This window comes from Oncorhynchus masou, unplaced genomic scaffold (assembly GCF_036934945.1).
Source record: "Oncorhynchus masou masou isolate Uvic2021 unplaced genomic scaffold, UVic_Omas_1.1 unplaced_scaffold_950, whole genome shotgun sequence".
In the NCBI taxonomy this organism is placed as follows: Eukaryota; Metazoa; Chordata; class Actinopteri; order Salmoniformes; family Salmonidae; genus Oncorhynchus; species Oncorhynchus masou.
The window spans coordinates 124,116-143,209 of NW_027015996.1; the positions used below are offsets into that span (position 1 = coordinate 124,116).

The window sequence follows — 19,094 nt, forward strand, 5'->3', positions numbered from 1 at the left end:
GACACTGACCTGACTGTCCTGACACTGACCTGACTGTCCTGACACTGACCTGACTGTCCTGACACTGACCTGACTGTCCTGACACTGACCTGACTGTCCTGACACTGACCTGACCTGACTGTCCTGACACTGACCTGACTGTCCTGACACTGACCTGACCTGACTGTCCTGACACTGACCTGACTGTCCTGACACTGACCTGACCTGACTGTCCTGACACTGACCTGACTGTCCTGACTGTCCTGACCTGTCCTGACACTGACCAGACTGTCCTGACACTGACCTGACTGTCCTGACACTGACCTGACTGTCCTGACACTGACCTGACTGTCCTGACACTGACCTGACTGTCCTGACACTGACCTGACTGTCCTGACACTGACCTGACTGTCCTGACACTGACCTGACTGTCCTGACACTGACCTGACTGTCCTGACACTGACCTGACTGTCCTGACCTGACTGTCCTGACACTGACCTGACTGTCCTGACACTGACCTGACTGTCCTGACTGACCTGACCTGACTGTCCTGACACTGACCTGACTGTCCTGACACTGACCAGACTGTCCTGACACTGACTGTCCTGACACTGACCTGACTGTCCTGACACTGACCTGACTGTCCTGACTGACCTGACCTGTCCTGACACTGACTGTCCTGACCTGACCTGACCTGACTGTCCTGACACTGACCTGACTGTCCTGACACTGACCTGACTGTCCTGACCTGACCTGACCTGACTGTCCTGACACTGACCTGACTGTCCTGACACTGACCTGACTGACACTGACCTGACTGTCCTGACACTGACCTGACTGTCCTGACACTGACCTGACTGTCCTGACTGACCTGACCTGACTGTCCTGACACCTGACACTGACCTGACTGTCCTGACACTGACCTGACTGTCCTGACACTGACCTGACTGTCCTGACACTGACCTGACTGTCCTGACTGACCTGACTGTCCTGACCTGACCTGACCTGACACTGACCTGACTGTCCTGACACTGACCTGACCTGACTGTCCTGACACTGACCTGACTGTCCTGACACTGACCTGACCTGACCTGACACTGACCTGACTGTCCTGACACTGACCTGACTGTCCTGACACTGACCTGACCTGACCTGACTGTCCTGACACTGACACTGACCTGTCCTGACACTGACACTGACCTGACTGTCCTGACACTGACCTGACTGTCCTGACACTGACCTGACTGTCCTGACACTGACCTGACTGTCCTGACACTGACCTGACCTGACTGTCCTCCTGACCTGACTGACCTGACCTGACTGTCCTGACTGACCTGACCTGACTGTCCTGACACTGACCTGACTGTCCTGACACTGACCTGACTGTCCTGACACACTGACCTGACCTGTCCTGACACTGACCTGACTGTCCTGACACTGACCTGACCTGACCTGACCTGACTGTCCTGACACTGACCTGACTGTCCTGACTGACCTGACTGTCCTGACCTGACCTGACTGACCTGACACTGACCTGACTGTCCTGACACTGACCTGACTGTCCTGACACTGACCTGACTGTCCTGACCTGACACTGACCAGACTGTCCTGACACTGACCAGACTGTCCTGACACTGACCTGACTGTCCTGACACTGACCTGACTGTCCTGACACTGACCTGACTGTCCTGACCTGACCTGACTGTCCTGACACTGACCTGACCTGTCCTGACACTGACCTGACTGTCCTGACCTGACTGACCTGACTGTCCTGACACTGACCTGACTGTCCTGACACTGACCTGACTGTCCTGACACTGACCTGACTGTCCTGACACTGACCTGACTGTCCTGACACTGACCTGACTGTCCTGACACTGACCTGACTGTCCTGACTGTCCTGACCTGACCTGACTGACCTGACACTGACCTGACTGTCCTGACACTGACCTGACTGTCCTGACACTGACCTGACTGTCCTGACACTGACCTGACTGTCCTGACTGACCTGACCTGACCTGACTGACACTGACCTGACTGTCCTGACTGACCTGACTGTCCTGACTGACCTGACCTGACTGTCCTGACACTGACTGTCCTGACCTGACTGTCCTGACACTGACCTGACCTGACTGTCCTGACACTGACCTGACTGTCCTGACACTGACCTGACTGTCCTGACACTGACCTGACTGTCCTGACACTGACCTGACTGTCCTGACACTGACCTGACCTGACTGTCCTGACACTGACCTGACTGTCCTGACACTGACCTGACTGTCCTGACCCTGACCTGACTGTCCTGACACTGACCTGACTGTCCTGACACTGACCTGACCTGACTGACCTGACCTGACCTGACCTGTCCTGACCTGACCTGACCTGTCCTGACACTGACCTGACCTGACTGTCCTGACACTGACCTGACTGACTGTCCTGACACTGACCTGACCTGACTGTCCTGACACTGACCTGACTGTCCTGACACTGACCTGACCTGACCTGACACTGACCTGACTGTCCTGACACTGTCCTGACACTGACCTGACTGTCCTGACACTGACCTGACTGACCTGACACTGTCCTGACCTGACTGTCCTGACACTGACCTGACCTGACTGTCCTGACACTGACCTGACTGTCCTGACACTGACCTGACTGTCCTGACACTGACCTGACTGTCCTGACACCTGACTGTCCTGACTGTCCTGACCTGACACTGACCTGACTGTCCTGACACTGACCTGACTGTCCTGACACTGACCTGACTGTCCTGACACTGACCTGACTGTCCTGACCTGACCTGACCTGACTGTCCTGACACTGACCTGACTGTCCTGACTGACCTGACCTGACTGTCCTGACACTGACCTGACTGTCCTGACACTGACCTGACTGTCCTGACCCTGACCTGACTGTCCTGACACTGACCTGACTGTCCTGACACTGACCTGACTGTCCTGACACTGACCTGACTGTCCTGACCCTGACCTGACCTGACTGTCCTGACACTGACCTGACTGTCCTGACCTGACTGACTGTCCTGACACTGACCTGACTGTCCTGACACTGACCTGACCTGACTGTCCTGACACTGACCTGACTGTCCTGACACTGACCTGACTGTCCTGACACTGACCTGACTGTCCTGACACTGACCTGACTGTCCTGACTGACCTGACTGACCTGACCTGACTGACCTGACCTGACTGTCCTGACACTGACCTGACTGTCCTGACACTGACCTGACTGTCCTGACACTGACCTGACCTGACTGTCCTGACACTGACCTGACCTGACTGTCCTGACACTGACCTGACCTGACTGTCCTGACACTGACCTGACACTGACCTGACAGTCCTGACTGACCTGACCTGACTGTCCTGACACTGACCTGACCTGTCCTGTCCTGACCTGACCTGACTGTCCTGACTGACCTGACTGTCCTGACACTGACCTGACCTGTCCTGACACTGACCTGACTGTCCTGACACTGACCTGACTGTCCTGACACTGACCCTGACTGTCCTGACACTGACCTGACTGTCCTGACACTGACCTGACTGTCCTGACTGTCCTGACACTGACCTGACTGTCCTGACACTGACCTGACTGTCCTGACTGACCTGACCTGACACCTGACTGTCCTGACCTGACCTGACCTGACTGTCCTGACACTGACCTGACTGTCCTGACACTGACCTGACTGTCCTGACACTGACCTGCCCTGACTGTCCTGACACTGACCTGACCTGACTGTCCTGACACTGACCTGACTGTCCTGACACTGACCTGACTGTCCTGACACTGACCTGACCTGACCTGACTGTCCTGACACTGACCTGACTGTCCTGACACTGACCTGACTGTCCTGACACTGACCTGACCTGACTGACTGACTCCTGACCTGACCTGACTGTCCTGACACTGACCTGACTGTCCTGACACTGACCTGACTGTCCTGACACTGACTGTCCTGACACTGACCTGACTGTCCTGACACTGACCTGACTGTCCTGACACCTGACCTGACTGTCCTGACACAGACCAGACTGTCCTGACACTGACCAGACTGTCCTGACACTGACCTGACTGTCCTGACACTGACCTGACTGTCCTGACACTGACCTGACTGTCCTGACACTGACCTGACTGACCTGACCTGACTGTCCTGACACTGACCTGACCTGACTGTCCCTGACCTGACCTGACTGTCCTGACACTGACCTGACTGACCTGACCTGACTGTCCTGACTGACCTGACCTGACTGTCCTGACTGTCCTGACACTGACCTGACTGTCCTGACACTGACCTGACTGTCCTGACACTGACCTGACCTGACTGTCCTGACACTGACCTGACTGTCCTGACACTGACCTGACTGTCCTGACACTGACCTGACTGTCCTGACACTGACCAGACTGTCCTGACACTGACCTGACTGTCCTGACACTGACCTGACTGTCCTGACTGACCTGACCTGACTGTCCTGACACTGACCAGACTGTCCTGACACTGACCTGACCTGACTGTCCTGACACTGACCTGACTGTCCTGACCTGACCTGACTGTCCTGACTGTCCTGACACTGACCTGACTGTCCTGACACTGACCTGACTGTCCTGACACTGACCAGACTGTCCTGACACTGACCTGACTGTCCTGACACTGACCTGACTGTCCTGACACTGACCTGACTGTCCTGACCTGACTGTCCTGACACTGACCTGACCTGACTGTCCTGACACTGACCTGACTGTCCTGACACTGACCTGACCTGACTGTCCTGACACTGACCTGACTGTCCTGACACTGACCTGACTGTCCTGACACTGACCTGACTGTCCTGACACTGACCTGACTGTCCTGACACTGACCTGACTGTCCTGACACTGACCTGACTGTCCTGACACTGACCTGACCTGACTGTCCTGACACTGACCTGACTGTCCTGACACTGACCTGACAGTCCTGACACTGACCTGACCTGTGACTGACCTGACTGTCCTGACACTGACACTGACCTGACTGTCCTGACACTGACCTGACTGTCCTGACACTGACCTGACTGTCCTGACACTGACCTGACTGTCCTGACCTGACCTGACTCTGACCTGACTGACCTGACTGACCTGACACTGACCTGACCTGACCTGACTGTCCTGACACTGACCTGACTGTCCTGACCTGACCTGACCTGACTGTCCTGACTGACCTGACCTGACTGTCCTGACACTGACCAGACTGTCCTGACACTGACCTGACCTGACTGTCCTGACACTGACCTGACTGTCCTGACACTGACCTGACTGTCCTGACACTGACCTGACCTGACTGTCCTGACACTGACCTGACTGTCCTGACACTGACCAGACTGTCCTGACACTGACCTGACTGTCCTGACACTGACCTGACCTGACTGTCCTGACACTGACCTGACTGTCCTGACACTGACCTGACTGTCCTGACACTGACCTGACTGTCCTGACACTGACTGTCCTGACACTGACCAGACTGTCCTGACCAGACTGTCCTGACACTGACCAGACTGTCCTGACACTGACCTGACTGTCCTGACACTGACCTGACTGTCCTGACACTGACCTGACTGTCCTGACCTGACCTGACCTGTCCTGTCCTGACACTGACCTGACTGTCCTGACACTGTCCTGACTGACCTGACCTGACTGTCCTGACACTGACCTGACCTGACTGTCCTGACACTGACCTGACTGTCCTGACACTGACCTGACCTGACTGTCCTGACACTGACTGACCTGACTGTCCTGACACTGACCTGACTGTCCTGTCCTGACACTGACCTGACTGTCCTGACACTGACCTGACTGTCCTGACACTGACCTGACACTGACCTGACTGTCCTGACACTGACCTGACCTGGCTGTCCTGACACTGACCTGACCTGTCCTGACCTGACCTGACCTGACTGTCCTGACACTGACCTGACTGTCCTGACCTGACCTGACCTGACTGTCCTGACACTGACCTGACTGTCCTGACACTGACCTGACTGTCCTGACCTGACCTGACTGTCCTGACACTGACCTGACCTGACTGTCCTGACTGACCTGACACTGACCTGACTGTCCTGACCTGACCTGACTGTCCTGACACTGACCTGACTGTCCTGACACTGACCTGACCTGTCCTGACACTGACCTGACCTGTCCTGACCTGACCTGACTGTCCTGACCTGACTGTCCTGACACTGACCTGACCTGACTGTCCTGACACTGACCTGACTGTCCTGACACTGACCTGACTGTCCTGACACTGACCTGACCTGACTGTCCTGACACTGACCTGACTGTCCTGACACTGACCTGACTGTCCTGACACTGACCTGACTGTCCTGACCTGACCTGACTGTCCTGACACTGACGTCCTGACCTGACCTGACCTGACCTGACCTGACTGTCCTGACACTGACCTGACCTGACCTGACCTGACCTGACCTGACTGTCCTGACCTGACCTGACCTGACTGTCCTGACACTGACCTGACTGACCTGACACTGACCTGACCTGACCTGACCTGACCTGACCTGACCTGACTGTCCTGACACTGACCTGACTGTCCTGACCCTGACCTGACTGTCCTGACACTGACCTGACCTGACTGTCCTGACCCTGACCTGACTGTCCTGACCTGACCTGACTGTCCTGACACTGACCTGACCTGACCTGACTGTCCTGACCTGACCTGACTGTCCTGACCTGACCTGACTGTCCTGACACTGACCTGACCTGACTGTCCTGACACTGACCTGACCTGACTGTCCTGACCTGACCTGACTGTCCTGACACTGACCTGACCTGACTGTCCTGACACTGACCTGACTGTCCTGACACTGACCTGACTGTCCTGACACTGACCTGACCTGACACTGACACTGACCTGACCTGACTGTCCTGACACTGACCTGACCTGACCTGACCTGACCTGACCTGACTGTCCTGACACCTGACTGTCCTGACACTGACCTGACCTGACCTGACCTGACTGTCCTGACTGACCTGACCTGACCTGACCTGTCCTGACCCTGACCTGACTGACCTGACTGACCTGACTGTCCTGACCTGACCTGACTGTCCTGACACTGACCTGACTGTCCTGACACTGACCTGACTGTCCTGACCTGACCTGACTGACCTGACACTGACCTGACTGTCCTGACCTGACCTGACTGTCCTGACACTGACCTGACTGTCCTGACCTGACCTGACTGTCCTGACACTGACCCTGACCTGACCTGACCTGACTGTCCTGACCTGACCTGACTGTCCTGACTGACCTGACCTCCTGACTGACCTGACTGTCCTGACCTGACCTGACTGTCCTGACCTGACCTGACTGTCCTGACCTGACCTGACTGTCCTGACACTGACCTGACTGTCCTGACACTGACCTGACTGTCCTGACACTGACCTGACCTGACTGTCCTGACACTGACCTGACTGTCCTGACACTGACCTGACCTGACTGACCTGACCTGACCTGACTGTCCTGACCTGACCTGACTGTCCTGACACTGACCTGACTGTCCTGACACTGACCTGACTGTCCTGACACTGACCTGACTGTCCTGACTGACCTGACCTGACTGTCCTGACACTGACCTGACTGTCCTGACACTGACCTGACCTGACTGTCCTGACACTGACCTGACTGTCCTGACACTGACCTGACTGTCCTGACCTGACTGACTGTCCTGACCTGACCTGACTGTCCTGACACTGACCTGACTGTCCTGACCTGACTGACCTGACTGTCCTGACCTGACCTGACTGTCCTGACACTGACCTGACCTGACTGTCCTGACACTGACCTGACTGTCCTGACCCTGACCTGACTGTCCTGACTGACCTGACCTGACTGTCCTGACACCTGACCTGACCTGACCCTGACCTGACTGTCCTGACCTGACCTGACTGTCCTGACACTGACCTGACTGACTGTCCTGACCTGACCTGACTGTCCTGACTGACCTGACTGACCTGACCTGACCTGACTGTCCTGACCTGACACTGACCTGACTGTCCTGACCTGACACTGACCTGACTGTCCTGACTGACTCCTGACACTGACCTGACTGTCCTGACACTGACCTGACTGTCCTGACACTGACCTGACCTGACCTGACACTGACCTGACTGTCCTGACACTGACCTGACTGTCCTGACACTGACCTGACTGTCCTGACACTGACCTGACTGTCCTGACACTGACCTGACTGTCCTGACACTGACCTGACTGACCTGACTGTCCTGACACTGACCTGACTGTCCTGACACTGACCTGACTGTCCTGACACTGACCTGACTGTCCTGACACTGACCTGACTGTCCTGACACTGACCTGACTGTCCTGACACTGACCTGACTGTCCTGACACTGTCCTGACACTGACCTGACTGTCCTGACACTGACCTGACTGTCCTGACCTGACCTGTCCTGACACTGACCTGACTGTCCTGACACTGACACTGACCTGACCTGACCTGACTGTCCTGACACTGACCTGACTGTCCTGACACTGACCTGATATACTTCATCTCAGACACACAGAACTAAGTTGTGGGAGGAAATGTGTTAGAAAAGATTGTACAATGGGGATGGAATCCGGGCGGTAGCTCCCCCCCCCCTGCTCTCTGTAAGTTTCGGGCAAGTCTATGGGCCAAATGTCCCAAATCAGTGATGAAATAATCTGCACATTGGACAAAGTTCCTTGTTAGTTGTGGCATCCCAGTCTGTTGACAGACACTACGATACCATCCTATGGTACGTGTTTCTGTCCACTGTTATGACACTAAACTCTGTTTCTGTTGCTCTATTTCAGGGTAGCTCTGGAGAGGCAGGTCTTCTTGGAACAATAGGATCTGCTGGTAAAACAGTAAGTCCAAATCAAATCCAAGTTGATTTAAAATGCATTTCAAGTTGTCCATCCAGTAATGACCTGTTCACTGTGATGTCTCTGTGTAGGGAGAGCAAGGCAAAGCAGGAGGTCTAGGACCCATTGGACCCATTGGTGGACCGGTGAGTATCCTGTCATTTATTATATTTCCCACAGGCAAAGCTGTTTTTACCTGACTGCCATCACAACCAGATTACAACTGGTAGTAATTGGGTTACAATGATGTCGGTGATGTCAATGCAACCTGTTTTGCCCTCTGGGTTCCATTTTAATGTCCTTTATCGTGCATTAATGTGTAATAAAACAAACCTCCTCTTCTCTCTTGTAATTCCCTTTGACACTGACCTAGGGAGACACTGACAAGGACCTGCAGGTCCACCAGGCAAACCAGGGGCCAGGGTGAGTTGTTGTTGTTGATGTTGTTGTTGTTGACTGTTGTTGTCTGGTTGCTGTGTGATACTGTGTGTCTTCGTGTCAGGTATAATATAAGGATTAATGAAAGGAAACATACTTTGTAACAACGACTCAATGATGACAAAGTTAGGCTGGAACACCAAGATGTTTCTGAGTTAGAGAGAGACTGACCTGACACTGACCTGGCTGTCCTGACACTGACCTGACCTGACACTGACACTGACCTGGCTGTGTTTACAGAGAGTGGGGACCTGGCTGTGGTTACAAGAGTGTGGGGACCTGGTTGTGGTTACAGTGGGGACCTGGCTGTGGTTACAGTGTGGGGACCTGGCTGTGGTTAAAGAGTGTGGGGACCTGGCTGTGTTAGAAGAGATTGGGGACCTGGCTGTGGTTACAGAGAGTGGGGACCTGGCTGTGGTTACAGAGAGTGGGGACCTGGCTGTGGTTACAGAGAGGGGGACCTGGCTGTGGTTACAGAGAGTGGGGACCTGGCTGTGGTTACAGAGACGGGGGACCTGGCTGTGGTTACAGAGAGGGGGACCTGGCTGTGGTTACAGAGATTGGGGACCTGGCTGTGGTTACAGAGTGTGGACCTGGCTGTGGTTACAGAGGGGGGACCTGGCTGTGGTTACAGAGAGTGGGGACCTGGCTGTGGTTACAGAGAGTGGGACCTGGCTGTGGTTAAAGAGTGTGGGGACCTGGCTGTGGTTACAGAGAGTGGGGACCTGGCTGTGGTTAAAGAGGGGGACCTGGCTGTGGACAGAGAGGGGGACCTGGCTGTGGTCACAGAGAGGGGGACCTGGCTGTGGTTACAGAGAGTGGGGACCTGGCTGTGGTTACAGAGAGTGGGGACCTGGCTGTGGTTACAGAGAGGGGGACCTGGCTGTGGTTACAGAGAGTGGGGACCTGGCTTTTGTTACAGAGAGTGTTTTGACCTGGCTGTGGTAACAGAGAGTGGGGACCTGGCTGTGGTTACAGAGAGTGGGGACCTGGCTGTGGTTACAGAGAGTGGGGACCTGGCTGTGGTTACAGAGAGTGGGGACCTGGCTGTGGTTACAGAGAGTGGCGACCTGGTTGATGTTGGTTACAGAGAGTGGGGACCTGGCTGTGTTGTCTGGCTGTGGTTACAGAGAGTGGGGACCTGGCTGCTGGTTACAGAGAGTGGGGACCTGGCTGTGGTTAAGAGAGGGGGACTGGCTGTGGTTACAGAGAGTGTGGACCTGGCTGTGGTTACAGAGTGGGGACCTGGCTGTGGTTAAAGAGAGTGGGGACCTGGCTGTGGTTACAGAGAGGGGGGACCTGGCTGTGGTTACAGAGAGGGGGGACCTGGCTGTGGTTACAGAGAATGGGGACCTGGCTGTGGTTACAGAGAATGGGGACCTGGCTGTGGTTACAGAGAGTGGGGACCTGGCTGTGGTTACAGAGAGGGGGACCTGGCTGTGGTTACAGAGAGGGGGACCTGGCTGTGGTTACAGAGAGGGGGACCTGGCTGTGGTTACAGAGAGTGGGGACCTGGCTGTGGTTACAGAGAGGGGGACCTGGCTGTGGTTACAGAGAGGGGGACCTGGCTGTGGTTACAGAGAGTGGGGACCTGGCTGTGGTTACAGAGAGGGGGACCTGGCTGTGGTTACAGAGAGTGGGGACCTGGCTGTGGTTACAGAGAGGGGGACCTGGCTGTGGTTACAGAGAGTGGGGACCTGGCTGTGGTTACAGAGAGGGGGACCTGGCTGTGGTTACAGAGAGTGGGGACCTGGCTGTGGTTACAGAGAGTGGGGACCTGGCTGTGGTTACAGAGAGTGGGGACCTGGCTGTGGTTACAGAGAGTGGGGACCTGGCTGTGGTTACAGAGAGTGGGGACCTGGCTGTGGTTACAGAGAGTGGGGACCTGGCTGTGGTTACAGAGAGGGGGGACCTGGCTGTGGTTACAGAGAGTGGGGACCTGGCTGTGGTTACAGAGAGTGGGGACCTGGCTGTGGTTACAGAGAGTGGGGACCTGGCTGTGGTTACAGAGAGTGGGGACCTGGCTGTGGTTACAGAGAGTGGGGACCTGGCTGTGGTTACAGAGAGTGGGGACCTGGCTGTGGTTACAGAGAGTGGGGACCTGGCTGTGGTTACAGAGAGTGGGGACCTGGCTGTGGTTACAGAGAGTGGGGACCTGGCTGTGGTTAAAGAGAGTGGGGACCTGGCTGTGGTTACAGAGAGTGGGGGACCTGGCTGTGGTTACAGAGAGTGGGGACCTGGCTGTGGTTACAGAGAGTGGGGACCTGGCTGTGGTTACAGAGAGTGGGGACCTGGCTGTGGTTACAGAGAGGGGGACCTGGCTGTGGTTACAGAGAGTGGGGACCTGGCTGTGGTTACAAGAGGGGGGACCTGGCTGTGGTTACAGAGAGTGGGGACCTGGCTGTGGTTACAGAGAGTGGGGACCTGGCTGTGGTTACAGAGAGTGGGGACCTGGCTGTGGTTACAGAGACCTGGCTGGGGGACCTGGCTGTGGTTACAGAGAGTGGGGACCTGGCTGTGGTTACAGAGAGTGGGGACCTGGCTGTGGTTACAGAGAGGGGGACCTGGCTGTGGTTACAGAGAGTGGGGACCTGGCTGTGATTACAGAGAGGGGGAACCTGGCTGTGGTTACAGAGAGGGGGGACCTGGCTGTGGTTACAGAGGGGAGACCTGGCTGTGGTTAAAGAGAGTGGGGACCTGGCTGTGGTTACAGAGAGTGGGGACCTGGCTGTGATTACAGAGAGTGGGGACCTGGCTGTAGTTACAGAGAGTGGGGACCTGGCTGTGGTTACAGAGAGGGGGACCTGGCTGTGGTTACAGAGAGTGGGGACCTGGCTGTGGTTACAGAGAGTGGGGACCTGGCTGTGGTTACAGAGAGTGGGGACCTGGCTGTGGTTACAGAGAGGGGGGACCTGGCTGTGGTTACAGAGAGGGGGGACCTGGCTGTGGTTACAGAGAGTGGGGACCTGGCTGTGGTTACAGAGAGGGGGGACCTGGCTGTGGTTACAGAGAGGGGGGACCTGGCTGTGGTTACAGAGGGGGACCTGGCTGTGGGTGGGGACCTGGCTGTGGTTACAGAGAGGGGGGACCTGGCTGTGGTTACAGAGAGGGGGGACCTGGCTGTGGTTACAGAGAGTGGGGACCTGGCTGTGGTTACAGAGAGGGGGGACCTGGCTGTGGTTACAGAGAAATTCCCTAGAGAATAGTTCTGAACGGGATCTCAGGATCTCACACAGAGGCTATTTTCACAGTAAGGAGAGAATGAGGGCCAGGGCCAGCTGGCTGAAAGAGCCTTCTGTTGCTTTGGCATTCCTCACACACACACGGTCAGCAATCAAGGTGTGCCCAGCACAGAGAACAAAGAGACACACACACACACACATAAGCATACAAAATAAAAATTGCAGCCAGGTTTTTAGAAATTCTCTTTCTTCTGTGCATGTTCTGAGTCACGACCCTGATATAGTCCTCTCATGAACAGTTCATTCATCAGTGGATGTTGCCCTAATGGCTGAAGAGCTTGTGGTTAGTTTCTCCATACTCTGCTGTCTTATCTGAGGTTTCCACTACTTTCTGCTGTGGTGTTCTGTAGGTTTAGATATTTACATACAGTATTCCATTCAGCAGGCTTGTAACCCTACAGTCATGCGTACATACATGTTACATATGGTCTGTCCCAGGAATCTAACCCACAACCCTGGCACCGCAAGCACCTTGCTCTAAGGACATACAGTAGTGTGTTGTTGACCTCTGACCTCATTGTTGTCGCTCTACCTTTGTTTTGTAGGGACCTAAAGGAGATCTTGGTCTTCCTGGGGTTCCTGGACCCCCAGGCCTCCCTGGAGTGAAGGGAGAGAGGGTAAGATAAGAGAATGTTCTATTCTGACTGGTATCTATCTCCTCTGTAGAGACCTGCCGTCTGGTGGGGAAACAATCAATGCTATTATACAACTTAACATACTACTGATACTATACAACTATACTACTGATATTATACAACTAAACTACTGATATTATACAACTAAACTACTGATACTATACAACTAAACTACTGATATTATACAACTATACTACTGATATTATACAACTAAACTACTGATATTATACAACTAAACTACTGATATTATACAACTAAACTACTGATATTATACAACTAAACTACTGATACTATACAACTAAACTACTGATATTATACAACTATACTACTGATATTATACAACTAAACTACTGATATTATACAACTATACTACTGATATTATACAACTAAACTACTGATATTATACAACTAAACTACTGATATTATACAACTAAACTACTGATACTATACAACTAAACTACTGATATTATACAACTAAACTACTGATATTATACAACTAAACTACTGATATTATACAACTAAACTACTGATATTATACAACTAAAAACTACTGATATTATACAACTAAACTACTGATACTATACAACTAAACTACTGATATTATACAACTAAACTACTGATACTATACAACTAAACTACTGATACTATTATACAACTAAACTACTGATATTATACAACTAAACTACTGATATTATACAACTAAACTACTGATATTATACAACTAAACTACTGATATTATACAACTAAACTACTGATATTATACAACTAAACTACTGATATTATACAACTAAACTACTGATATTATACAACTAAACTACTGATATTATACAACTAAACTACTGATACTATACAACTAAACTACTGATATTATACAACTAAACTACTGATATTATACAACTAAACTACTGATATTATACAACTAAACTACTGATATTATACAACTAAACTACTGATATTATACAACTAAACTACTGATATTATACAACTAAACTACTGATATTATACAACTACAAAACTACTGATATTATACAACTAAACTACTGATATTATACAACTAAACTACTGATATTATACAACTAAACTACTGATATTATACAACTAAATACTGATATTATACAACTAAACTACTGATATTATACAACTAAAACTACAAAACTACTGATATTATACAACTAAACTACTGATATTATACAACTAAACTACTGATATTATACAACTAAACTACTGATATTATACAACTAAACTACTGATATTATACAACTAAACTACTGATATTATACAACTAAACTACTGATATTATACAACTAAACTACTGATATTATACAACTAAACTACTGATATTATACAACTAAACTACTGATATTATACAACTAAACTACTGATATTATACAACTAAACTACTGATATTATACAACTAAACTACTGATATTATACAACTAAACTACTGATATTATACAACTAAACTACTGATATTATACAACTAAACTACTGATGATATTATACAACTAAACTACTGATATTATACAACTAAACTACTGATATTATACAACTAAACTACTGATATTATAAACTACTGATATTATACAACTAAACTACTGATATTATACAACTAAACTACTGATATTATACAACTAAACTACTGATATTATACAACTAAACTACTGATATTATACAACTAAACTATATTATACAACTAAACTACTGATATTATACAACTAAACTACTGATATTATACAACTAAACTACTGATATTATACAACTAAACTACTGATATTATACAACTAAACTACTGATATTATACAACTAAACTACTGATATTATACAACTAAACTACTGATATTATACAACTAAACTACTGATATTATACAACTAAACTACTGATATTATACAACTAAACTACTGATATTATACAACTAAACTACTGATATTATACAACTAAACTACTGATATTATACAACTAAACTACTGATATTATACAACTAAACTACTGATATTATACAACTAAACTACTGATATTATACAACTAAACTACTGATATTATACAACTAAACTACTGATATTATACAACTAAACTACTGATATTATACAACTAAACTACTGATATTATACAACTAAACTACTGATATTATACAACTAAACTACTGATATTATACAACTAAACTACTGATATTATACAACTAAACTACTGATATTATACAACTAAACTACTGATACTATACAACTAAACTACTGATATTATACAACTAAACTACTGATATTATACAACTAAACTACTGATATTATACAACTAAACTACTGATATTATACAACTAAACTACTGATATTATACAACTAAACTACTGATATTATACAACTAAACTACTGATATTATACAACTAAACTACTGATATTATACAACTAAACTACTGATATTATACAACTAAACTACTGATATTATACAACTAAACTACTGATATTATACAACTAAACTACTGATATTATACAACTAAACTACTGATATTATACAACTAAACTACTGATATTATACAACTAAACTACTGATATTATACAACTAAACTACTGATATTATACAACTAAACTACTGATATTATACAACTAAACTACTGATATTATACAACTACTGATATTATACAACTACTGATATTATACAACTAAAAACTACTGATATTATACAACTAAACTACTGATATTATACAACTAAACTACTGATATTATACAACTATAAACTAAACTACTGATATTATACAACTAAACATACTACTGATATTATACAACTAAACTACTGATATTATACAACTAAAACTACTGATATTATACAACTAAACTACTGATATTATACAACTAAACATACTACTGATATTATACTGATACTATACAACTAAACTACTGATATTAACAACTAAACTACTGATATTATACAACTAAACTACTGATATTATACAACTAAACTACTGATATTATACAACTAAACTACTGAATTATACAACTAAACTACTGATATTATACAACTAAACTACTGATATTATACAACTAAACTACTGATACTATACAACTAAACATAACTACTGATATTATACAACTAAACTACTGATATTATACAACTAAACTACTGATATTATACAACTAAACTACTGATATTATACAACTAAACTACTGATATTATACAACTAAACTACTGATATTATACAACTAAACTACTGATATTACTACAACTAAACTACTGATATTATACAACTAAACTACTGATATTATACAACTAAACTACTGATATTATACAACTAAACTACTGATATTATACAACTAAACTACTGATATTATACAACTAAACTACTGATATTATACAACTAAACTACTGATATTATACAACTAAACTACTGATATTATACAACTAAACTACTGATATTATACAACTAAACACTGATATTATACAACTAAACTACTGATATTATACAACAACTACTGATATTATACAACTAAACTACTGATATTATACAACTAAACTACTGATATTATACAACTAAACTACTGATATTATACAACTAAACTACTGATATTATACAACTAAACTACTGATATTATACAACTAAACTACTGATATTATACAACTAAACTACTGATATTATACAACTAAACTACTGATATTATACAAATTAACTACTGATATTATACAACTAAACATACTACTGATATTATACAACTAAACTACTGATATTATACAACTAAACTACTGATATTATACAACTAAACTACTGATATTATACAACTAAACTACTGATATTATACAACTAAACTACTGATATTATACAACTAAACTACTGATATTATACAACTAACCTACTGATATTATACAACTAAACTACTACTGATATTATACAACTAAACTACTGATATTATACAACTAAACTACTGATATTATACAACTAAACTACTGATATTATACAACTAAACTACTGATATTATACAACTAAACTACTGATATTATACAACTAAACATACTACTGATATTATACAACTAAACTACTGATATTATACAACTAAACTACTGATATTATACAACTAAACTACTGATATTATACAACTAAACTACTGATATTATACAACTAAACATACTACTGATATTATACAACTAAACTGATATTATACAACTACTGATATTATACAACTAAACTACTGATATTATACAACTAAAAACTACTGATATTATACAACTAAACTACTGATATTATACAACTAAACATACTACTGATATTATACAACTAAACTACTGATATTATACAACTAAACTACTGATATTATACAACTAAACATACTACTGATATTATACAACTAAACTACTGATATTATACAACTAAACTACTGATATTATACAACTAAACATACTACTGATATTATACAACTAAACTAAACTACTGATATTATACAACTAAACTACTGATATCATACAACTAAACTATTGATATTATACAACTACTGATATTATACAACTAAACTACTGATATTATACAACTAAACTACTGATATTATACAACTAAACTTATACAACTAAACTACTGATATTATACAACTAAACTACTGATATTACAACTAAACTACTAAACACTAAACTACTGATATTATACAACTAAACTACTGATATCATACAACTAAACTACTGATATTATAAACTACTGATATTATACAACTAAACTACTGATATTATACAACTAATTATACAACTAAACTACTGATATTATACAACTAAACTACTGATATTATACAACTAAACTACTGATATTATACAACTAAACTACTGATAAACTACTGATATTATACAACTAAACTACTGATATTATACAACTAAACTACTGATATTATACAACTAAACATACTACTGATATTATACAACTAAACTACTGATATTATACAACTAAACTACTGATATCATACAACTAAACTACTGATATTATACAACTAAACTACTGATATTATACAACTAAACTACTGATATCATACAACTAAACTACTGATATTATACAACTAAACTACTGATATTATACAACTAAACTACTGATATCATACAACTAAACTGATATTATACAACTACTCTACTCATTGGATTAAGGCTCCCTGGACCGTTTACGTTCTGCATGCCTGATGTTTGATGAAAAGATAGAGAAGGAGCTCAACTGAAGATCACTGTGGCTTTGTGTTTAGTCATTTCAGGTTCCACGGACTTCTTAGGACAATTTTCCATTTTCATGAAACCACCAGTTTTGATTTGACTTTCCACTGTTCTGTACAATCATGAAGACAGCAATTTAGCCTCAATTGCTAGCTAATAGAAAGTCAAATTCTTACCATATTCACCTGACAAGGACACACTTTGTGAAATACATCCTTTTGACCCCCTCTAGTGTTACTAGTTCAATCATGCATTTATAAGACTAGTCTTGCTGTTGCTTTACATAGTAGTATATCTAGTGTTGTTGTCTAACTGTATAAATCTACTGTATAACTTTACATAGTAGTATAACAAGTGTTGTTGTCTAACTGTATAAATCTACTGTATAACTTTACATAGTAGTATAACTAGTGTTGTTGTCTAACTGTATAAATCTACTGTATAACTTTACATAGTAGTATAACTAGTGTTGTTGTCTAACTGTATAAATCTACTGTATAACTTTACATAGTAGTATAAACTAGTGTTGTTGTCTAACTGTATAAATGTACTGTATAACTTTCCATAGTAGTATAACTCGTGTTGTTGTCTAACTGTATAAATCTACTGTATAACTTTACATAGTAGTATAAACTAGTGTTGTTGTCTAACTGTATAAATCTACTGTATAACTTTCCATAGTAGTATAACTCGTGTTGTTGTCTAACTGTATAAATCTACTGTATAAC

General features: G+C 45.8%; 1 pseudogene; it reads left to right on the forward strand.

The window, feature by feature from the left end:
• The window catches only part of LOC135538387 (collagen alpha-1(IX) chain-like), an 85,028-nt pseudogene that overhangs the window by 51,510 nt on the left and 14,424 nt on the right, over window positions 1-19,094 (forward strand).